The following is a 24,847-nucleotide window of genomic DNA, read 5'->3' as shown; positions in this document are numbered from 1 at the left end:
AAGTGGAGAAGGCACTAGAGGTAAAGAGATAAGATGTCAGAGTATCAGTTACTTGATGTGTAATGATAAGAATCCAGACCTCAGAAGCAGTAGGAGGAAGTGAAAATCAAGGCTCAGATGGATGATTTGGAAACTTTGTAGTACAATGTGCAGATCACAAGGCTCTTCTCTGAAATATTTAGATTGGCTAGGTCTGGAGTGGGGAGCACTCAAGAGGATTCTGATGCAGGTCATTCACAGACCACAATTTGTTTCAGAGGAGAAATAGGTAGGTATTTATTCTGAAGGGCAATCAAGGTGGGATGAGAGGACACTGCTGCTGCTGGTAATTGAAAGGCTGGGAAAATGTCTAGATTGCAGGGAGATTTGAAGAATTCTTTGATATTTCTTATTCTTGTTTATGTTTGAACCTTGTGTGTGTGGATATCACATGGCATTTTCTGTGTGGATAAAGCTGTTTTGTTTTGAAAGACAAGCAAATGAAAACTATAGGCACTTGTCCTTGATGAAAAATACTGGAATTTATCCACTAGGCACTTACTGGCTTAGGTTGGCTTGGGGCAGTGTTTAAAGTGGGATAGGAAAGTAAGTATAAAAAAATTCATCCTAAAGATTTTGGATATTTAGAGATGTCTGGCTGGACATTCTTTCCCTTGATTAGAACTAGTGACTGTCAAAATGGACCAATGATATCTGAAAAATGAAGATGAGAGGATTCTTTTGCTAATATGGTATATAGATTCTAAAATTATCTTAACCTTTCCAATACTCGCCCAGATGTTAATAACGTGACACACACATACACACACACACACACACATTTATTACCCCATTGAGGGGAACTTCATGGAATGAATTATTTTTTTAAGCTAAGCATTTCTGTTAAGGAAAGTCAATATACTGAGGAATGCAATGCTGATATTATTTCTTCTTTCCTTTATTTTTAGATCTGAACCAATCCTTCCTGGGATTCTGTAAACTATACAGGGTAACTGTTCTAGTTTGCAAGCTGCCAGTATGTGATATTACATTGGAAGGGCTGGAACTAGAATGGCTTTTCTAAAGGGAATTTAATAAGTTACAAGTTTAGAGTTCTCAGGTAGTGAAAGTATCCAAATTAAGGCACCAATAAGAGGTACTGTCACTCCAGAGAGGCCGATAGGTCAGGAACACATCTGTCAGCAGGAAAGTCACGTGACTGGCATCTGCTGGTTCCTTGCTCCTGGACTCTATTGCTTTCAGCCTCTGATCCTGTGGGGGTTCCTCACTTTACTTCTTTGGGGCTGGCTTTCATCTCTTGGCTTCCCTTGGTTCTCTCCAGGTTCTGGCTTGTTCAACATTTCATGGTGACATCTGCTGGGGTCCAAGCATCTCCAAACATCCGTGTCTCTGTAATCCAAGTGTCAGCATCTGTGTCAACTCTGCTCTGAAGTTTCTGTCAGCTCTGTAGTTTCTGAATTCCTCCAAAATGTTTCTTCCTTTAAAGGATTCCAGTATACTACTTAAGACTGACATGGAATGGGTGGAGTCACATCTCCATCTAATCAAAGGTCACACCCACAAATGGGCACATCACATCTCCACAGAAATAATCTAATCAAAGGTTTCCAACATGCAGTATTGAATCAGGATTAAAGGAAATAGTTGCTCCCACAAGATTGGATCAGGGTTAAAACATGGCTTTTCTGGGATATATAATGCTTTCCAATCGGCGCAGTAACCAATACATCTTTTTGAAGTTACTACTTATTGACCTCTCATATCACTCTGCTATGACTTTGTTGTTTCAATGAGGGGAGGGACATTTGTTGTCTTTATAAGTTATCCAACATTCTAAATATCCTTTACCAAAGAGGCTGTTCACCTAAAGCATGGATATTCCCATGATATTCTGAGTGGACTGGTGAAATGTAAATCCATTTACTCACGAAGGAAATGTTTTTGACTCAGGCTTTCTTTCTTGATATGCTCTTAGCCATGTTATCAGTCAACCTAGTTAGAGCTATGAGTTCATTTCTTCCATTACATTACTTGGTGAATGACCAGTTCAATGAATATATTAATACTAGAGTAAAATATGACTAAATGAAAACTTATCTTTTTCTCTCTGTATATATAACCATGAAATATCTACTTTTCTCTATTTTTTTTTACTATAAGTGTTTATAATTTTAGCCCTTTAAGACTTTCTTCCCAATTTTGCTACATTTTATAGTAAACTAATCCATATTGCTATTATATGCTTTTCATGAAGGAAAAAAGCAGCAGTAAAATGACAGCGATTGAAGTATTTATAGCAGCTACTGTTTATTTATAGATGCTTTCCACTACCCTTCTCCTTTTTGTTAGGGAGTTTTTTCAATCAGGAACAAGGTACATTATTTCAGTGCAAGCCTATAGATCAAAGAAGTTAATAACCTCAAAGAGGTTGGAAGATTCTTTTCCTTCTCTGTTACTTCCTCTTCGCTCCTCCAGTTTGATCTCTAACGCCATTTTTCTAGGGTATCAGGAAGCCATGTTAGATTATTGTTTTTATAAAAAATATGTGGACTAAAGTCCCTTTCCTGGAAAATCTATGGATACTCAACATGTGTGCAACCCTTACTCTCAGTGGTGAATCTCTTTTTTATTCAGCTTTCAATTGAAGAGGGGTTGGGGAGCTAAACTCTGTGCCTTCTGGCCATAAAGTATTCATATTTTCTCCTCTGCTCTCTTGTTTGGATCACTCGGATAACTTCTGAGAATGATGAGGAGAGTTACTGAAGTCTGAAGCAGAACCATAAAGACATTCACAATTATGACTTGACAGATACTACTGCCTTATGAATTGTTATCTTAGCCAGGTTGGATCCCTCTGGTGTCATCTCCCGTTTATCACCCTGAACCAGAGTGCATCTATTTATGTCTCTATTCTCTTTACTATGCTACCCAAAGAGTGTTATGGCTTCAAATGTAAAATAAATCCACACACACATATACACACAGCAGATAAACTGGGGCTAACTTAGCTATCAGAAAAAAGTGTGATTTAATTGCCTTTTTATTTAGAGAATGGATTATGAGTGCATGCCTTATTTTCACCAATGATGAGAGGATGAATAATAAATATTTGCACTTTATATTTTATATTACAAGTGGAAATATTTCTAATTCAGCAGTAGATAGGCAACGTGCCTTAAGGTTTTTCAGTTTGATGCTCTTTAAGAAAAGTGTTGGAGTCATGTTTGGAAAATTTGTTCCAGTCTCTTAGCTTTAGTTTTCCTTTTCTACATTAGAAATGATAGAACTCTTTCTCTATTGTTAGACTTGTGTGAAGACTACAGAGGAAAAACTATGATAGAGGAAATTATAAATAAGAATGGGGAAATGTTCTTTGAAGCCTCATACCAATGTTTTAGGAAAAATTTCAGATAAGAATGACTCTAAAATGGTGTTTTAATGTAGTAGCTAAAGATGTCAATACTTTGGGGAGGGGAGACTTGGAAAACTGTCATCAAAATGTTATATATTTCATTTTATTGATGCTGAAGTTGAATGTGTGAATTGTTTTCTGTGCATTATTGAATGGCAAATTCTTTATCTGCTCAAATTTCAAACTTATGTTTTCTTAATGTCGGAAAAATTCTGATTAAGATTATGGACATCATATCTTAAAAGGTCTGAACAAGATTGAATAACATTCACACCAATTTTCTAATGGACGAAATACTGGGATTCATTTCAAAATCAACTTTCACTGGACTTTAAAGGGAATGTTAATATAGCAAATATAATTATTTTAAATATGATTAGTGAAAACATGACTTTTTGACCTTTATTTAGTTTCTCATTTCCTGTATCAAGATTAAACCGTAATGCCAAAGGGGCAGATGGAATATTGTTTCAAAGGGATGAAAATCTTCTTTGCTGAAATATATATTCAAATCCTTTGCCCGTTTTTAACTAAGATTTTCTTATTTTTGAGTTGTAAGAATTCTTTATATAATCTGAATACAAATCCTTTATCAGGTATATGATTTCCAAAATGCATTCTTAATTTATCAAAGTCCTGTGTTAATTGGAAGTTTTCCCCTCTCCCCAGATAATGCAAGGATTTGTATCATTTTTCTCCATTTAATTCTCTCCAACTTGTAATCAACTCTTGTCATGTATTTTATTTATAATTTTTTTTTTTTTGCATGGGCAGGCACTGGGAATCAAACCTGGGTCTCCAGCATGGTAGGCAAGAACTCTACCTACTGAGCCACCATGGCCCACCCTATTTTATTTATCTTTAAAATTAAAACCTCACAAGGCATTTTTTTTTCTTTCTTTTTTTTTTTTTTTTAACATGGGCAGGCACCGGGAACCGAACCCGGGTCCTCTGGCATGACAGGCAAGCGTCCTTGCCTGCTGAGCCACCGTGGCCCACCCAAGGCATTTTTAATAATGTGTTATACAGTAAATATTCATTTAGATTTACCTGTATGTTTATCGTTTTTATTGTTCAGTATCCCTCCATGTATCATTGACCTTTCATTTGGGATTGTTTTCCTTCTTGCTTGTGAAGACCTTTTAGTATTTCCTTTACTATCATTATTATTAAACAGCTCTGTTGAGATAAACTTTACATAAAATGTAAATGGACAATTTAAAATGTACAATTAATTTGTTTTTAGTATATTTAAGAGTTGTGCAGCCATCATCATACTCTAAATTTAGAAAATATTCATTATCCTACAAAATAACCTTGTGCCCCTTAGCGGTCTACCACTCTCTGTCCCCATCATAGCCCCTCCTCCCACGCTCTGCAACCCAATTGCTAGTCGACTTTCAGTCTCAATAGATTTGCCTATTGAAATGTTTCATTTAGTTCAGCCTGAGGATGGAAAATTCTCCCAATTTTTTGTCTAAAAATGTTATTTTATGTTCTCTCTAGAACATAGAGGATTTTGGGTATAAATGCAGCAATTTAAAGACATTCCAATTTTCATAGTTTCTATTGAGATGTCATCAGTAGGGATTTTGTTTTCTGTCATTTTGAATGTAATGTGTCATTTTCTCTAGTTGCTTTTAAGATTTTCTGTTTTTAAATTTTCAGTATTTTTTTTATGATGGGCCTGAGGTGTGTCTTTGTTGCGGTTAAATATTCCTGTGTAATAAATTACTGCAAGCATAGTATTGTACATCAACACCCATTTTATTAACTCACAAATTTTGTGGGACAGGAATTCAAGTCGATTGACTTATTTCCTCCCCAGAATGTTTGTAATCTTAGCTGGAGAATGCTGAAATATTTAGGGACTGGAATCCCCTGGAGGTTTCATCTCCTGTCCATCTGACACCTGGGTTGGAATAGCCTGGTGTTCTTATCCATCTGACACCTGGGTTGAAATAGGCTCAGTAGGAAATGTTGACTGGAATACCTCTGTGTGACTCTCGCCATGTGTGTATCTTCCCAGCTAATTCTCAAGCAATTACCGATTAGCTTTCTATCATTACAGATTAGATTTGTGTTTTGTAGAGCTTAATACATAGAATTATACTGCATATATACTATCTATAATGCATGTAGATTTGGGGGTTATATATATTTATTGCTATGCTATATTTCAGTGTGTGGTTATATTACATATTGTTTATCCATTCAATTGCTAATGGACTTTGTGATTGTTTCCAGTTTCTGTCTATGATAAATAAAGGTGCTAAGAACATTTTTGTGTAGGTCTTTATGTGAACATATGTTTCATTTTTCAGGGTCACTATGTTTCCTATAACATTGCTGAACATACTTATTAGTTCTAGTATCATTTCTATGGATTCCATAGGATTTCTTTACACACAGTCATTTTATCTGCAAATGAAGAAGACTTCGACTCTTCTTTTCCAATCAATATGCCTTATATTGTTTTGTATTACTTGTTAGTACTTTACGTACAAGGTGAATAGGGGTGGTGAGAGTGGACACCCATGCTTCTTTCCAGTTTTAGGAGAAAATACTACAATCTTTCAAATTATTAAGTATAATGTTAGCTGTAGGATTATTGTAGATGCCATTTATCAGATTGAAGCTGTTTCTTTCCATTACTAGTTTGCTAGAGTTTTTCTAAGGAATGGTTATGGAATTTTGTTATATGATTTTTTTCCTCATCAACTGAGATGATCATATGTTTTTTCAGTCTGGTGATAGAGTGAATTATGTTGGCTGATTTTCAACTGTTGAACCAGGCTTACATTTCTGCGATAAACCTCTTTTGGTAAGGAGTATATTATATGTTTCCTATATTGTGGATTTGATTTGTTGTTAATATTTGCTGAGGACATTGAGGGGTTTAGGTATGTGTTTTATTTTCTTATAATGCTTTTTTTTTCAGTTTAGTAAAGCTGTCAGAATACAATATACCAGAAATAGAAATGGAGATTTATCAGCTTAAATTTATAGTTCTAAGGCCATGAAAATGTCCCCATTAAGGCATCAACAGGATGATACCTTCTCTAAAGAAAGGCTGATGGCATCTGGGGGTGGGGGGTCACTTGGGAAAGCACAAGGCCAATGTCTGCTAGTCCATTGTTTCAGGTTTCATTGCTTTCAGCTTCTGGTTCCAGTGGCTTTCTCTCTGAGCTTCTGTGGGTATCTTTCTCTTTTAACTTCATAAAGGACTCTGGTAAAGAATTATGACCCACCTTGAATGGGCTGGGTCACATCTCAATTGAAACAACTTATGCTGGTTTGAAACTGTTGTGTACCCCAGAAAAGCCATGTTCTTTAATCCTCATTCAATGTTGTTGGGTAGGATCTTTTGACTAAGTTGTTTCTCGGGAGATATGACCCACTCAGTTTTGGGTGGGACCTTTTGATTAGGTGGTTTCCATGGAGATGTGTTTCCACCCATTCAAAGTGGGTTACTTACTGGAATCCTTTAAGAGGGAACCATTTTGGAAAAGCTTCAGAGCTGACACAGATGACAGACCTTTGGAGACGCAGAAGAAAAATGCCCCCAGGGAAGCCTTAGAAAATGAGGTCAGGAGAGAAAGCTAGCGGATGTTGCTGTGTCCCTTCCCAGCTAACAGAGGTGTCCAGAAGCCAAAGACCCCAGCAGATGCCAGCCACATGCCTTCCTACATGACAGAGGAAATCTTGACCCATTGGCCTTTCTTGAGTCAAGGAGTCTTTCCCTGGATGCCTTTAGTTTGGATATTTTCGTAGCCTTATAACTGTGAACTTGCAACTTAATAAATTCCCTTTTAAAATTCATTCCATTTCTGGTATATTGGATTCTAGCAGGTTTAGTAAACCAAAACACAACCTAATTAAAAGGTTCCAACCACCATAGTCTACACCCAAAAGAATGGATTAAAAGAACATGGCCTATTCTCTCTATATATAAATAGATTCAAAACTCGTAGCCTTTGTCTGGTTTTGGTTTCAGAGTAATGCTGGCCTTATAAAATTAGTTGGAAATTTCCACATGTACACATCACTACCCCTGGCTATATTTTGAAAGAGTTTGTGTAGAATTGTATTATTTTTGTGTAAATGTTTGTTTGTTTGAGTGTTTGTTTGGCAGACTTCACCAGATAAGCCCTAGGTTTGGAGTTTTCTTTTGGGGGAAGTTTTGAATTTTGAATTCATTTTTCTTACTAAAAGGTTAGGGTAAGAGATATCTAGATTTTCTATTTCTTTCTGTTGTAGTTTTGGTATTTTGTGTCTTTCATGGAATTTTCCATTTCATTTAGTTCTTTTTAATTTATTTATTGGATGTTATTCACAAGACGTTCTTATTAGTCTTTTAACGTGTGCAGCATCTTTAGTGAAATCATTTTATCTAAGTTGTTGAATTTATTAGCACAGAGTTGGTTGTTTATAACATTCCCTTATAGTCTTTATTTGTTTATAGTCTTTAATGATGTATCCTCTTTCTTTCTTGATATTGATAATTTGTGTCTTCTCTATTCTTATCATCCTAGCTATTTATTTATCATGTCTATTGATTATTTTCAAAAAGAAATTTGGGTATTGATTCTCCCCCCATATTTTCTATTTCATTTGTTTCTTTATTATTTACTTCATCCAATTTATATTCCAAATTGGTTATGTTGCATTTTAAACTTGTCCTGGTGGAGGTCACTTGTGACACAATGAAAAACTGAATCCATGATGCATATGGAAAGATGCTTTGTTACTCACAGATCCCAGACAGACCCACGGGGGCCGTGAGTGTTCCAGAGAAGTGTGGTCAGGTCACATGGCTGAACCAACAGCTAGGGAGCACACAAGCAGAGTGAGAAGGACCCATGGCTTGTAATTTTATTGTGGTCTAGGGGTGGACATTAGTAGATTTCCCGAGGGACTCAAGGATTGGTTAGATTAAAGCAAATGTGCACAAAAAAGCAAAGAAACTAGCAATCCTAGAGTAGTGAGGATGGGACCAGCTGTGGATTTGGGCTGATGGCTGGAAAACTTCTTATATATTAGGCCAAATGTCAGCTTTGAGGCAAAGTAAGATGGATGCCGAGGCAGCACCCAACAATTTTGGGGGGTTTAGAGGGTGACGTGATAGAATGAAACTGTATGCACTTCCTAGAAAGTAATGTTCTTAAAGATAATCCATTCCTGTGCTATTGTAAGTAAGTTTTTATGAGGTTACTTCATTTAAGATGTAGCCCAGAGTGGGTCTTAATTCTCTTACTGGAGTCCTTTATGAGAGATTGAAATTCAGACAAAAAGAGAAAAAAAAACCTCTGAAGCAAGATGCTCAAGGCAATGAAACCTAGATGAGAAGGGAAAGACCATTAGATGCTGCCATGTGTCTTGCAATGTGCAGAGGACCCAGTGGTGGCCAGCTGCTGGTCTTTCGGAAGAAAGCATCGCCTTGATGATGCCTTGACTTGAACATTCTTACAGCTTCAAACTGCAAACTAATAAATTCCTATTGTTTAAAGCCAAACTATTTCGTCTTCTTTGAGCAGAATAACAAATTAAAGCATCCAGTATTTGGACCATTTTCCAAATATATTTGGTTATTGACTTTCAGTTTAATTCCATGTTGTTGTGCATGATTTTAAGCCTTTACATTTTCCTTTAAAATTTATTGAAACTTTTTTTATACCTCAGCATAGTATCTGTTTTGGTAACAGATGTGCACTTGGAAGAATGTGTATGATTTTATTGGGTGACATGTCTTGTAAATGTCAGTTAGATCGATTTGGATGATAGTATTTCTCAAGTTTTTTACATTTTTGTTGACATTCCATCCACCTCTTCTTAATTACTGAGAGAAGAGTGAGTGTTGAAATTTCCAACTGTAATTTTGGATTTGTCTATCGCTTCATTTGAACTCAACGCTATGCTTAGTGATAGACCTGATTTCAGTTCTGGTGCAAACCCCTCATCCTACTGCAGAGCACTGCCAATTAGCTATCGGCTCTACAATAGTACATGGATCACACTTTGTGTAGCATGGTCTTGGAGGTTACCTGAAAACTAGGCTGGGCATGCAGAAAACCCTCGATAACTATGTGTTTGAAACTCAGTTACTATGAAACTGAGTCCATTTTAATAACTAAAAATGACTTAAAATTAAGGAGTTATTTGAGCTGTCACTAAGAAAGCCCAATAACTGATGGTAGAACAGCTTTTTTTAAAAGAGTTGAATGAATTAATACTCCTTAATAAAAAAATAGACATTTGCAATAGAAAATCCCCAATTTAGGTAAGGCTTAGTTTAAACCATCTCCATGGTTACCTAATCTTCAATTTACAGAAAACTGAGGCTTAGGATATTCAAGTTCACATAGAGAAACATGGTGGAACTGGGCTCTGAAATCAATTTGCCTTTCCTGATGGTCCATGCTCTTAATGTCTCTCTCTCTCTAAAACTGTGAAATTCTTGGCGAGGCCATCTCTTTTTTACAGTGTGTAAGAAGACCTAAAGATACCAACGCCACTCCTTAATATTAAAAAATACCCCTTGTCCTGGTTCCATTAAGCAACTTTCTGATAAATTGGCTTTCTCTGTAATTTGTCCACATGCAGGGAGTCAGCTGCTCATGTTGGTATGGGCATTTATTAAAACTGATAGTTTTATGTCTTACTGTGAATTAATATATTGACATTCTGCTTTACATTAGTCTCTGGGAACTTGTCCTGGAGAGACAAATCCATTCTTCGCGGACTGATAAAATCAGCTTTATGAACTCAAAAGGCTGAAAACCCTATTAAAGTATATTGGATTCACTGGTATAAATGCTGACCTAGTGTGAAGCCTATCTGAGCTGGTATGGAGCCTTCTCTAAATCATGCTGCTGTTGAAGTCATACGATATTTAAAACTATGATACTTATAAAAGCGTAAAAATGAATGAAAGAATCAGGGTAAAGAAAAAATAAAGTTGTAAGGATAAGATGAAGCCAGGTGTAAGGTTAATACACAAAATATATGCTATAGGAGTTAATATATTGCTAGTGACAGACCTTAAACTTGATTTTCTGATCATTAGAAGGCAAATCAAGGTTGGAAAACATGATAAGCTAAAGATTCATGCCAGTTCTTTCATTTTTGCTTTGTTCCTTCCTTCCTTCTTTCCGCCCTTCCTTTCTTTTTTTTTTTTTTAATTTTCTGTAGTAGTGCAAATAATGCATGATTATTATAGAAAAATTTTAAAATGTTTAATAACAGTTCTTTCTAAATCTCATATAATCCCACCACCCAGAGCTAATCGCTATTAATGTTTAAAAGTGACTCAATGCTAGCAAACATTGACTGTTCTAAACTTCCATTTATATACATATATATTAAAAATGGAATCATATTGCTTATACTCTTTTTGCTTAGTGATATTTGTGACTATCTAATAATTAATAAATATAACTCTATAGCATTAGTTTATTGACTATACAGTACCCATGAATTGATGAATCACAATTTATTTAACATTATAATTCTCTTTAACATTCAGGTAACATCATGTGAACATCCTTTTAAAACTTTACATACTTTCCCAATTATTTCTTTGTGATAAAGTTAAAAAAGTGGAATTGTCTGGATTTAAGGTTTTTTGGAGTGTTTATTTTTTTACATAGATCTTGAAGAATGTGATGGACTTCTTCTGGTAAACTCTCAGAAGTAAGTAGCAATATGTTTTCTGAACCCTAAATCAAACGTGATATTAGAGTCTTTGAAACTTAAAAAACATAAAACAGGGGGCAGGGCAAGATGGCAGCATAGTGAGGTATGGAATTTAATTTTTCCTCTAGAGCAGCTAGTAAATAGCCAGGGATAGTACAGAACAACTGCTGGGGGGATATCAGTGACTGGACACACAGCATGCACCAGGTGGAACGGGTGAGATCCCACACAGAACTGTCAAGTCCCCCAGGCCTCAGAGGTTGGTGCCCCTTCTCCATGGACACCGCAGGCTGGTTCCTTTAGGGGGAAGGAAACAGACTTTACTAGAGCAAGGGCTTAGCTAAACCAAGCTCCAGTTGCTTAATCAACCAATTTTGACTGCTGAAAACAGACCCCCAGCACAGAGAAACCTGGACTAAGCACTAAAGGAACTAGGAGAGATGGGGTGGGGCTGATGGAAAAACAACAAAAATAAAAAAAAACAGAGGCTTTTTGAGTACAGCACAATATACTGGAAAAGGGCTGGACCCCAAGAAAAGGGGGGCACGTCTCCACGCCTGGAGATACATAAAGCCACTTACCAACTTAAGCTCTTGACTGATAAACCCAGCGACCAGGGCTCTGGCTCTGAAAAGGCTGTTTGTTTGCTTTTGCTTTTTTTCTTTTTTACTCCTTAACAGCTCATTAGCTAGAACTGAAGCACTCTTAGGCTCCAGTACTGCTCTAGGCAGGGGGGAATTAGGCTTGTCTGAGGACAAAGTAACTAGTCAGGTGAAAGACGTTAATTCCCTGAGAAGTGCCTCTTCCCCAAGAAAGAAGGGGCAATGCCCAGCTCAAGTGGAATCCCTCCTTCAAGGATTTCAGCCCCAAGGACTGGAAAACTGAAGCAATTAAAGCCATTTTATTATCTCAACTCTGTCTCAACCACACCCCTGGCAGGGATCGTCTGCTAAAATTAAAGGCACCATATCACTTTAATCTAGTGGGAAGCCATGGGTGACAAGTGCCATGTGCTGGGCAGGATAGGAAAAGTACAGAGTCTAGAGGTTTCATATTAAAGTCTGACAACTGCTGGGTCTCCCCATCAGGGAAAACTGATGCTAGCTAGTCTTTCCTATGGAGACGTGGGTCTGTCTGATCTGGGAAAATCTGACTGGGGTCTATAATATCTGAGGAGATGCTCCTCAAAATAAAAAAGGGGGAGGCAAGAAACAGAAAAACAAAAACTGAAAAATTCTGATCAGTTAAACAGAACCTATGCTAGAGGTCTAGAATAACTTGAACTGAACGTCAAAGAACAGATAGAAAGCAAAGCCATACAGCAAGAAAATCCTAGGGAAAAGAGTGAAAACAATCTCCAGTGTAAACTAATTAAGGAAATCAAATGCCTAGACACCAGCAAAAAATAACGAGTCATACTAGAAAAATCAAAGATATGACCCAGTCGAAGGAACAAATCAACACTTCAAATGAGATACAGAAGTTAAAACAATAAATTCACCATTCCAGGTGGGTCTTGATTACTTTACTGGACTCATTTAAAAGAGGAAACATTTTAGAAAGACACACAGAGCACATGCAGCCAGAGACCTTTGGAGATGAAGAAGGAAAACACCCTGGGGGTGCTTCAGGAAACAAGAAGCCTGCAGAGAAAGCTAGCAGACGTCTCCATGTTCACCATGTGCCTTTGCAGTTGAGAGAGAAACCCTGAATTTAATCAGCCTTTCCTGAGTAAAGGTAACTACTTGTTGGTGACTTGCTTTGGACATTTTTATATACTTGCTTTAATTTGAACATTTTCATAGCCTTAGAACTATAGACTTGCAACTTATTAAATTCCCCTTTTTAAAAACCATTCTGGTTCTGATATATCACTTTCCAGCAGCTAGCAAACTAGAACAACATAAAAATCCGCAAGACAAAATGGTAGAAGAAATTACTCCCTTTACAGTAATAACATTAAATGTCAATGGATTAAACTCCCCAATCTAAAACATAGACTGGTAGAACAGATTTAAAAACAGGAGCCATCTGTATGCTGTCTACAGGAGACTCATTTTAGACCCAAAGCCAAAAATAGGTTGAAAGTGAAAGCATGATATTTCATACAAATGACAACTAGAAAAGAACATGAGTAGCTATACTAATATCTGACAAAAGTTCAAATGTAAAACAGTTAAATGAGACAAAGAAGGACACCGTGCATTAATAAAGGGAACAATTCCACAAGAAGACATAATAATCATAAATGTTTATGTACTGAGACATAGTGCTCCAAAATATGTGGGGCAAACACTGACAACACTGAAGGGAAAAATAGACACATCTACCATAATAGTTGGAGACTTTAATTCCCTGCTCTCATCAATGGATAGAACATCTATACAGAGGACCAATAAAGAAACAGAGATTTTGAATAATATGATAAATGAACTAGACTAAATGAACATTTACGAAACATTACACCTCACAACAGCAAGATACACCTTTTTCTCAAGTGCTCATGAATCATTCTCAAGGATAAACCATATGCTGGGTCACAAAATAAGTCTCAAATTTAAAAAGATTGAAATTATACAAAACACTTTCTTAGATTGTAAAGGAATGAAGTTGGATTTCAATAACAGGCAGGGGGCCAGAAAATTCACAGATATATGGAGGCTAAACAACACAGTCTTAAACAACCTATGGATCAAGGAAGAATTTACAAGAGAAATCAGTAAATATCTCAAGGCAAATGAAAATGAAAACATAACATATCAAAACTCATGGGATGCAGCAAAAGCAGTGCTAAGTGGGAAATTTATTGCCTTAAATACCTATGTTAAAAAAGAAGAAAGAGCAAAAATTGTGGAATTAACTGTTCACTTGGAAGAAATAGTGAAAGAACAGCAAACCAACCCTAAGGCAACCAGAAGGAAAGAAATAGTGAAGATTAGAGGAGAAACAAATGAAATTGAGAACATGAAAACAACTGAGAAAATCAACAAAACCAGAAGTTGGTTCTTTGAGAAAATCAATAAAATTGATGGATCCTTAGCTAGGTTGACAAAAAATAGAGGAATCAAATAAATAAAATCAGAAATGGAAAAGGAGACCTAACCACTGACCTCACAGATAAAGAATACTGTGAACAACTATATGCTAATAAAATAAACAATATAGATGAAGTGGATAACTTCCTAGTAAGGCATGGATAACCAACATTGACTCAAAAAGAAATAGATGAGTTCAACAAACCAGTCACAAGTAAAGAGATCAAATCAGTCATCAAGAAGCTCTGAAAAAAGAAAAGTCCAGGACCAGATGGCTTCACATGTGAATTATACCAAGCATTCAAGAAAGAATTAGGAAGAATCCTGCTCAAACTCTAAAGAAATTGAAGAGGAGGGAAAGCTACCTAACTCATTCTGTGAAGCCAGCATGACCCTAATACCAAAGCCAGACAAAGATACTACAAGAAAATAAAATTAAAGCCCAATCTCTTTAATGTATATAGATGCAAAAATCCTCAACAAAATACCTGCAAATTGAATCTAGCAGCACATTAAAAGATTTATACACCAGGACCAAGTGGGATTGAGTCCAGGTATGCAAGTTTCAACATAAGAAAATCAATTAATGTCATTCACTATATGAACAAATCAAAGCAGCAAAACCACATGATCATTCTCGATTGCTGCAGAAAGGCACTTGACAAAATTCAATATACTTTCTTGATGAGAACACTTCAAAGAATAGGAATAGAAGGGAAGTTCCACAATATGATAAAGGGAATATATGAAAAACCCACAGCTAACATCATCCTCAATGGGGAAAGACTGAAAGCTTATGCTCTAAGATCAGGAACAAGACAAGGATGTCCACTGTAACCACTGTTATTCAATATTGTGCTGGAAGTTCTAGTCAGGGCACTTAGGCAAGAAAAAGAAATAAAAGGCATTCAAGTTGAAAAGAAAGAGATAAAACTCTCACTGTTTACAGTAGATATGATACTATATGTTGAAAATCCTGAAAAATCTGCAGCAAAACTACTAGAGCTAACAAATGAGAACAGCAAAGTGCAGGATACAAGATCAACACCCCAAAATAGTAGTGTTTGTTTATTAGTGATGAGTAATCTGAGGAAGAAATCAAGAAAAACCATTTACAACAGCAACCAAAATAATAAAATATTTAGGAATAAATTTAAGGATACAAAAGACTTGTATACATAAAAAGACTTGTACACATAAAACAATAAGAATTTGCTAAAAGAAATCATGGAAGACATACCTTATTCATGGATTGGAAGATGAAATATAGTTAAGATGTCAGTTCTACCCAAATTGATTTATAGATTCAATGCAATACCATGAAAATCCCAACAACTTACTTTGCAGAAATAGGAAAACCATTAACCAAATTTATTTGGAAGGGCAACATTCCCTGAATAGTTAAAATTATCTTAAGAAAGAAAAATGAAGTGTAAGGTTTCACGCTACATGACTTTAAACCACATTACAAAGCTACAGGGATCAAAGCAGCATGGTACTGGCATGAAGGTAAATACAGTGACCAATGGAATCAAACTGAGTGTTCAGAAATAGACCGTCTCATATATGGAAAATTAATCTTTGATAAGGCAGTCAAACCAACACACCTGAGACAGAGCAACTTCTTCAATAAATGGTGCTTGGAGAACTGGATATCCATATGCAAAAGAGTGAAAGAAGATCCATATCGCACACCCTATACAAGATGATCTCAAAATAGATCAAAGACCTAAATATCAGAGCTAAGACCATAAATATTTTAGAAGAAAATATAGGGAAATTTCATATAAATCTTGTAATAGCAGGAGATTTCCTAGACCTTACTCCCAAAGCACGAGCTTTGATAAAAGAAATTGATAAATGGAATTCCTCTAAATCAAACACTTTTGTGCATTAAAGAACTATGTCAAAAAGGTAAAAAGCAGCCTACCAATGGGAGATAATATTTGGAAACCTTATATCAGATAAGGGTTTAATATCCAGAATATAAAAAGAGATTCTCCAGCTCAACAACAAGAAGACAAATAACCATATTAAAAATGGGCAAAACTTCTGAGAAGAGGAAATAGGAATGATTAAATAGTCAACTTCACTGGGTATTAGGAAAATGCAAATCAAAACCACAATGAGATATTATCTGACACCCACTAGAATGGCTATTATCAAAAAAAGATAGAAAATGACAAGTGCTGGAGAAGATTTGGAGAAAGAGGGACACTTATTCACTGTCGGTAGGAATGTAAAATGGTACAATTGCTCTAGCAGGCAATTTGGCAGCTCCTCAGGAAGCTAGGTATAGAATTGCCATATGATCAAGCAATCCCATTACTAGTATATATATATATATATTCAGAGGAACTGAAGGCAAATTATAGCAGCATTATTTATTATTGCCAAGAGGTGGTAACAGCCCAAATGTTCATCAATGGATTGGTGGCTAAACAAGCTGTGGTATATGCATATGGTGGATTATTATGCTGCAATACATAAACTGTAAAACAAAATAAAGTCATCAAGCATGCAACAATATGAATGAACCTTGAGGGCATTATGTTGAGTGAAATTAGCCAAAAACAAAAGGATAAATACTATATGGTCTCACTAATATGAACTAACATTAGTGAGGGAACTTTGAGAGTTGAAGTTAAGAACACAGGTTATCAGGAGATAGAAATAGGGTAGAGATTGGGAATTTGGTGCTAAAGTAATACAGATTGTGCAACAGGACTGATTGTAAAAATTCAGAAATGGATATTACAATACTACCTGATTGTAGCACAATAATATAAGTACACTGAATGAAGCTGAATGTGAGTATGATTGAGGGAGAAGGACTTGGGGCATGTATGAAACCAGAAGGAAAGATAGAGGATAAAGACTGAGATGGTATAATTTAGCAATGCCTAGAGTGGACAATGATGGTGATTAAATGTACAAATAAAAAAATGTTTTTGCATGAGGGAGAAGAAATGAATGTCAACATTGTAAAGTGTTAAAAATGGATGGTATACAGGAAAATGTACAATCAATGCAAGCTAGGGTCTGTAGTCAGCAGTAACATTGTAGTATGCTTCCACTGTATATAATAAAGGCATTATACCAAACAAAATGTCAACAGGTGGGGGCCATGTGGGAGGGGTATGGAGTCTTTGTGGAAGAAAAGGAAATGTCTTCATATAGATTATGGTGGTGAAGTCATGTCTAAATACTTAGGTTGGATTGTATGATGTGTGAATAAAACTGTTTAAAAATGAACAGAGAGAAACAAGTGCTAGAGAAAAGATGGAGGAAAAGATGTACCTATTCACTGTTGGTAGGGAAACTGAGAGGTGCAGCCCCTTGGAGAGCAGTGTGGTGGTTCCACAGGAGGCTAGGGATGGGGTTGTAGCATGATCCCGAAACCCCATCGATCAGTATATATATGGAGAGCAGAGTTTGGGGTGACATGAGTGGACATTTGCACATTTGTGTTTATGGTGGCAGTGTTTGTGACTCACAATGGATGGAGGTGGCCTAAGAGTACAATGACTGAGGAATGGAAGGGGGAACTATGGTGTATCCATACAATGAACTACTGAACAGGCACAAGAAGGAATGAAGCTGTAAGACCTGCAACTAGGTAAATGAACTTTAAGGACTGTATATTGAATGAAATGTTAGAAACAAAAAGACAGATAGTATCATGTCTCACTCTTATGGACTAATGATAATATAAAAACTCATTGAGCTGAAGTTGAGAGCATGGTTTATCAGGTTGGGGCCTATTGTAAAGGGTCCTAGATTGCAAGCTCTTATAGTAGTCATATATGTTCAGGAGTTGTAACTGTTATTTCTCAATTCTGAGATAATGAGCTGTTTGTATATAATCTGGTCATTCCCAGAAACTTCAGGTATTTGTGTGACAACTGACACTCAGATTTAGAGCTCTGAAGCTGTGAAAGTCAGCAGTGCCCCATACTGGAACTGTTCAAAAAGTTGAAAAAAGGATGAGACTTTGACTAGACGTATGAATGAAGCGGATCTGGAAAGGAGTAAGAGCTGAATATAGGGTAAGGGATGATATCACCCATATTTTAAAGCCTCAACTTCTGTGTCAGGCCAAGGGGAGAGATGTTTATTGGGAGTAAGATTTATATTTTGGGTAGTGCATTACCTAATTTAACTGGTATGGTCAGCTTAGTTGTAAGTACATGCAATTTTGAATAAGGTGTGAGATTTTATTGGTTTGTTCAGGTTAGTGTGATGCCCTGATATATCCCAGAATAATTTGGGCAGTGTAAATAAATATTTGCAAAGTCCCTTAGGGAACTGGGGAGAAAAGAGGAAGTATTCAACCTCCACATTTGGAGAATTTCTGATATTTTCATAAGCAGTGGGGGCAACCAAATCAACAGGCTGAGCCCTTGATCTTGGGGTTTGCCCCTATGAAACTTATCCCTGAAAAGGACAGACTAACCCTACTTGAAATTATGTCTAAGGGTCATCCCCAGACAACCTCTTTTGTTGCTCAGATGTATGTGGCCTCTCTAAGCCAACTCAGCAGGTGAACTCACTTCTCACCCCCCGCCTCCCCCCCGCACACACAATGTGGGACATGACTCCCAGGAGTGGAATCTCCCTGAAAACATGGAACAGAACTCCTGGGATGAGCCAGGACCCAGCATCAAGGGATTGAGAAACATCAAGATGTTTCTCATCTTGACTGAAACATCAAGCTGTGGGCTTTCAAGATGGTAATTGTGGCTGGAGTCTTGTCAGTGGGGAGAGTGGCAGGAGTTAAGAAGTGAGAGGTGGAACGTGGTCAGAGTACATATATCCCATATGCCTTGGTAAGCAGTTAAGTTTTGAATTTATTTATATCTTTATATTTAAAGATTTATTTGAAATACCTTCTCTTTCATAATTCTACCCCATACTACTCTGGTTCACATAGATATCACATATCTTAGACATCCTACTACAGTTTTTATCAGGGAGATTGATCTAGCCCTTAATATATATATTTTTACTACTTCTGTTATGTTACCCTTTTCTCAACACTATTCCATGTTATAGATAACCTTGCCTAGAATTGGAATTATTGGATTCTTGGAATTTATTGAGTTCTGGACCCAATAAAAGCTACTCCATAGAGATTGCTAGATTATTCAATCTCCTATGAGTTTAGGGTGGGAAGAGAACAAGGAGAAAAAAAAAGTATAGGTGGCATGAAAGTGCATGCCATTAACAGTGAAAAATTAAGTCACTCACTTAAAGTTGGAAAATCAAATCATTCCCAAATTATTTTCTGGCAATTATGTCTCATCTTTCAAGCTATGTTTTAATTATTTATCAGATTTTAGTTTTAATTGTATCTATCATTAATTTGTTATCTCAGTAAAAGAAGTCTATATTAATCTTTCTTCCCCGTGTTTTGACTTAATATTCATTCTTATCAAAGAGTTTGGTTATGGCTCAGATGTTACTGTGAAACCAGAAAGAGTAGAGCTATGCCTTTGAAAAACTGCTGTATCTTTTATATTAGGTAAATAGACACAGTTACAAAAAAGGGATATCCATTTCCATTCTAATTCTTTTCATGTTGATGTTACATAAAGCACGTCCTGAGAGCCAAGAATGAACAAGAACCGCTTCTTAAAGAAGAAAGGATAAAGCAAGATAAAGACATCAAAGCCATTGCCATTACATTTTATCTTGCAAGAAACAAGAAATTACCAGGCAGGATCAGAACTTAACAGAAAGGGGTTACTGTGATAAAGCCTACTGAAGTTTTCAAAAGGGAGCAGGGAATTTTCAGGGGAGGAGATATATTTATCCAATGCACAATGGGTCTGTGCAATTTCCTAGTTAATGCAAAGAAAAGGCATGGGCTTTAAGACATCTGCTAGGCACCTGATGTTTCAAACTTCCATGGGGAAAAACATCTAAAATGCATAAAGTGAAAAATGTCTAGTGTCAGATTTTGAAAAACTTTTAAAGACACTTTCAAGATTTCTCAAGGTACGGCTTCAAGTTCAATGTGAACTCAACAAAAAATGTTTTCATTAATAATCAACATCAACAGCAACCTATAATGTGTTAGGTCTACAGCTTCTCATGCTGCCAACCATGGGAATAGAAGTGCTTTCTTAGCATTTTATATGATTTCATCCTTTCAACAAGAACTTTTAAGTTCCCATTCTGCAAGGCATGATGATAGGGAATACAGAGGATTCGAGAGGTTTGAGGTGATTATCCGATGCTTAAGAGGCAAACGATAGTAGAGGATAGCTGACATCTTTAAGAATGCTTATCGAGTAATTAATTTAAACAAAATCGATGACAGGAGAATTGAAATATACTGAAGCTTTAGCTTTAAGAAATGTTTTACTCTAACTACATGGCTGATTTCTCTTCTGTGACCTCTGTGGAAATGCCCTCCACTCTAGCCCTATTCTGTGGTATCGGGAACATCCTGGAAGCCCAGAACCACCAAGGAGTGTAGGATAGTCGTGAGTCCAGGCTCTGGAATGGAGAGCGTGGGTTGGAATACCTCTCCCACACTTACCAGCTTTGAGACTTGAGAAGTATCACAAACTCTCCCTGCCTTAGCTTTCTATTCTATATAATGGGAATAATAAGTTTGACCTAACAGGATTGATATGATGGTGACATAACATTTGATCATATTTCTCCACTGCTTAAAGCTCTCGAATTGCTTTCTATTGCACTTAGAATCAAAACTGCTGTCCACCCCTTAAGAGGGCCCACAATGCCTGATCCTGTCCTCCACCTCTTTTCTGTACTTTCCAGCACCCTGGCTGCCTTCTTAGGACCAGATGATGCTAACCGCCTTCCTTCCAGGGATCTGTACACTCGTTTTCTCCTCTTCTACAAAAACTCTTTAACAAAATCTTCACGTGGCTAGTTTCTTCCCGTGTTGATGAATGAATAAAGGTTGCCATTATGTATATAGATAACAAGTCCTGTGTTGTCTAAATTTTACTTCTAGAGAAAAGGATACTAATAGGAACTAAGTTCTGCTGTTATTGCTGGTGTCATGAATTTTAGCATGTTCTCTTTGAATGTGTAAAATAAAAATTTTGAACACGAATACTACAGAGTTAAGTTACCAATGAGAAATTAGTAAATTCAGGTAAGATCTGCTTTCATAGTGTTTGTACCTTAATTACAAGCTTTAATTATTAATTTTGTTTCTTAATATCTAATGATTTTTAGAAATCAAAATGCAAATTAAATTGTAAAATCATGAGTTCTGTACTTCACATTTAAAGCCAAGTTGAGGCATTATTAATCCAAATATTGCTTGCCCTTCAACTCCAAAGGCTCAATGTTAGTTTAATAGTCATTAGCTCATAATTTCACAAGAGAGTCTGTGCTGTCATGTCTTGTTTTCTAACTGCTTTGTGTGTACACATCTTCTGAAAAATTCTCCAGTGCAACAACACTTTTCTTTAATATCCTCTAGTAGGTATAGGACAATGAAAATAGCTTCTCTAAATAACTGAAGTAGAACTGAACTAATTGATTAAGATATCATGTGTTGGTATTAGCTGGCATTCAGATGTAGGATAAAAATATATACAATACTTTTCTTTTCAGGGTTGAATATTTTACTAATGAAGTCTTTCCACTTGACTTTTAAACTTTTCATTGTAAATTAGCCACTCTAAAGTATGAATGAGAGAGAAGTTTAAAAAGTATGGGACATATTGTTTATAAATTTAAGGTAGTAATATTATTCCCATTTCCTATTACCATGGATAAGTTCATTGAGGTCAAGAGAAGGTATGAAAATTTTTCAACAAAGGAATTTTAATTCAATGAACATTTATAATACAAGGCATTTATGATATAAATTATATTTGGGGATTCCCCTTTAATTATAACAAAATCATTCATTCATTCAGCAATTATTTGTGTGCTTACAGTAAGTCAGGCACTGTGGATACATTAGTGAACAAAACAAGCAATAAATCTGCATGTACTAAAATTATTAATTAACATTTTAACAGATGTTAAACATGGGCGCACCTAAAGTTTTTTTCCATGATCTCTACCAAATTTCCTACTTTCATAAACCTACCATGATCAAACTTAGAGCTATATATAGTTTTAAATAAAGTTTGTATTTTGCAAGCATCAGTTGCTTTTAATACACAAAACTAACTATTTGGATAGCTAAATAAAAAAGTTGACGATTTTGCTCTAAAGGAACTGGTACTGATTGAAGAGGGTGCCTATCCATGAAAAAAACAAAGTAAACTTACAAACATACACACATACACACACACAAATATACAAAGCATGGATTCAAGATAGTGATAAACACCTTTGACATTTAAAGAAAAGCAACTAGGAATCAAGTTATCAAGTAGACTAGTATTCTGAATAAATCAAATATCCCATGAATGTTTACCATGAATGCATTTTTTCATTTGCCTTGCTGTGTCTTGGAAAGCAAAAATTTAGATGGGTCTTTTGACTTGCTCTTAGGCAAAGAATTCATATTTAAAATAGCTGAAACTTCTAGGATGGTAACAGCCCCTTCTACATAACACAATAATAAATATAGTAGAGTCTAGACATTTACAGAGTTAAGATTCATGATTTCATCTCTTTGCCAACAGTGCAGAAAATTCTTAGTATTTTTACTTGAACAAATTTGAACTCAGTGACACCTGTCTCTGAAGAGGGTGTGTCTCACTGGCACCCAGAATCTTTGCAATATTTTTATTGTTTTAATTCTCCTAAAATGATACTAACTTGGTGATTTTATGAAAATTTTCCATAAACAGGAATAGGAAATTATATCAAAATTTCAATAGATAAATTGTAATATGAGATATGCCCAGGAAATACATGATTGGTTGGAAACAAGATTCAAAAGAAAGCACAAAGCTATATAAATATTACATAATCACAAATTTGGAGCTATGCTAAGGACAAGGCATGTATATACAAGGTTACCTAAACCCTATTGTTTGGGATTTATTCCTTTGGATTGTTAAGATTAAATCCTAAATGATTTGAATTTAGGTACATATTTTTGCATTTTAATTTTTAAGCATATTTACTTTTATAAAATGAGAGTGGCTATTCAAAGCATGGATGTGCTTATTTGCTATTATATTTATGTAATTTCTCCTGTTAAGTGTAGAGACATGAAATTTTTTACAAGCATGTTGGCTGTGTTTACATTTCAGTCATGCAACTATTTCAAAACTTTCCATCTTTTTTTTCTGGTCAAATCATTAGTGTTGGATTTCATAGCTGCAGTAGTGTTTGCAGTAATAGATTGTACTGACGGTTTAGGAAGAAAAATACAAATAAAGAATTAGTTATTGAGCACTAATTATTAGATGCATCTCAGTGTGCTGCACATGGGGTATTTTATAATTGCTTGTAGTAGTTTATGATCTTATTAGAGAGCTATAATCTGACAGTTCAGGTACAGTTCAAGAAGAATCATCCATCAAATCAAGCACTCTGATGAGTGCAATGAGAATTCTGTGGTCAGGAAAGATCTAATGGAAGGAATGAGCAGAACTTGAAGGCCTGGTTCTTTTCTAGAATGTGATCAAGTAGAATAGCACAAAGTTTCATAAAATCAGAAGCAAAATTGTGAGGACAGGAATAAGTATGGTTACTCTAAAAAACTGAAGAGGTTGGCACGTTAGAGAAAAAGCTTCGACAGATTTCTTGGTGCCTGATGATTCTTGACCTGTCATGCATGTCCATGTAACATAAAGAAATGTACTCAATACAATATGCAATGGGAAGTCACAGACTTAATGTTTGTGAGTAGAGGATGGCATGGTCTGGAAGATATTTTTCCATAACACAGTTGCAAACAAGTTTAAATAAATTCACATGCATGTCTACTTTGTACCAAATAAATATTTAGAGCAGGACAAGAAATTCCAAGTTTGGATACAATTTAACTGGATTTTCTTCTTATTCTAACATTTTACAACATGTCTAAAAATAAGGAATAGCCTTTACCTAAGTCTCATAATCCTTTACTTTTTAAAAGAATATAGGCAAAATTTAGAACTTTTGATAAAAAGATGACTGTTAACATTTTCATTACAAATAGTTATCCCTATTCTCTGAGATAACTGAAGAATACAGGGTACTGACCCAAGAGGTATAAATTATAATCCAGAGACTGTCTCTATGTAATGAATGAGAAAGTGTTTTCTCTTCAGTGTGGTTGTAAATAAATAATGGCATGCAGCTTGTGGCCAGGGCTGTACAAACAAAAATGAATCAGGTGTTCCAGCCACTATTTGCATAACAAATAGAGGAAATTTTAAAAATTATTATCTGGTTAACTTAGGAGAACACTGGTAATTGACTCTAATTTATAAAAGAACTGATTTTTTCTGGAATCACAAAGAGGGAGGTCTCTGAAGACGATGATGTTAAATAACAGAACTCTTCATAAATAGTGTGACATTTACTTAGAAAAAAATTAAATCTAGGACAAAAGTTGAGAAGAATAGTTATTAGTTGGCAAGATTATATAAAGACTGGAAAAGTGTTTTGGAGGACAAAGTCTTTGCCACTACTCCCTACGGGGGATCCCTTATGTTCTAAAATCTGTGTGAACAGAAAGTCATTTGAATATTGCTTTATAATACTTCCTAAAGGATTTGTCTGTTTTAATATATCTGCAGGATGTTTTCAAGGGAGATTTAAT

General features: G+C 35.8%; 1 long non-coding RNA gene across 1 annotated transcript in view; it reads left to right on the top strand.

Annotated features, from left to right (window-relative positions):
- Positions 1-17,679: 17,679 nt before the first annotated feature.
- Positions 17,680-24,847, top strand: part of LOC143654788 (uncharacterized) — a 53,614-nt gene continuing 46,446 nt past the window's right edge. Inside the window, exon 1 of the long non-coding RNA XR_013161952.1 lies at positions 17,680-17,761. This is a non-coding gene — a long non-coding RNA (uncharacterized LOC143654788). The remainder of the gene's footprint in view (positions 17,762-24,847) is intronic.

Source organism: Tamandua tetradactyla, chromosome 14, assembly GCF_023851605.1.
Source record: "Tamandua tetradactyla isolate mTamTet1 chromosome 14, mTamTet1.pri, whole genome shotgun sequence".
Taxonomy (NCBI): domain Eukaryota; kingdom Metazoa; phylum Chordata; class Mammalia; order Pilosa; family Myrmecophagidae; genus Tamandua; species Tamandua tetradactyla.
The sequence above is the reverse complement of the archived record's forward strand: the minus strand, read 5'-3'. Positions and strand labels throughout refer to the sequence as shown.